Raw genomic sequence first — 829 nt, forward strand, 5'->3', positions numbered from 1 at the left:
CGAACCCGCGGGCTCAGGCCATCCGCTCACCTCAGCCTCCCCAAGGCGCGGGATGACAGGCTGAGCCACCGAGCCCGGCTACACTTGAGCTTTTAGTACTTACCAGCCAACTTCCTAAAAACCTCTGCAGGGCCTTTTTTAGTTTGCTGCAGGTCGGCACTAACGTATTTCATTTTGTCCTATTCCAATCTTTTGAATGCACTTTCTCCTAAAATGCACCCAGCTCCTCCCACCAACAGAAGCTGCCAGCTCAACCTCAACGTCTTCCTGTGTTCGGGGGTCGCGCTCTGAAAGGCGGCAAGGGCATCCGGAAGTGGATTTGAACTCGTTTAGAGAACGGGACTGCTCTGTCTGGAGCTTCAGTTTCTAGATGACCATCTCTCCCTTTTTAGAGTTCCGAAAACTTCTTCCAGGGGGTGGTAAGGCGGGCTGAGAAGGTGCAGGATTCGAACCATATTCCTCAGAAACCGAGCGGAAGGGAACCCAAGAGAGACGGTCAGCAGGGGCCGCTTACAGGAGGCAGCAACTGGGGAGTCTCGGAAGGTGTCTCTGTCCCATCCTTCAATCTATCAGCAGTTGGGATCCAGCAGCCCGCAGAAGGCTTGTGCAAAATAAAACCTTACTGTTCCAACCTCCAGAGCGACAGACTGGAAAGTCTCCGGGTGCCTCTGCAGAAAGGGCCGCGCGTGCCTGTTCTCGTAGAGGTCCTGGTCTGCTCCCCCGAGAAGCGGTTGGGGTCTCCGTTTCTATGAGCCGAGATTTTGCCTCTTTTAATTAATAAAAAGGACCGCCGCCCGAACTGCTTCTTTTAATTAATAAGAAGGACCGC

Source organism: Carlito syrichta, unplaced genomic scaffold (assembly GCF_000164805.1).
Source record: "Carlito syrichta isolate Samal-C Ts95f unplaced genomic scaffold, Tarsius_syrichta-2.0.1 Scaffold314765, whole genome shotgun sequence".
NCBI lineage: Eukaryota > Metazoa > Chordata > Mammalia > Primates > Tarsiidae > Carlito > Carlito syrichta.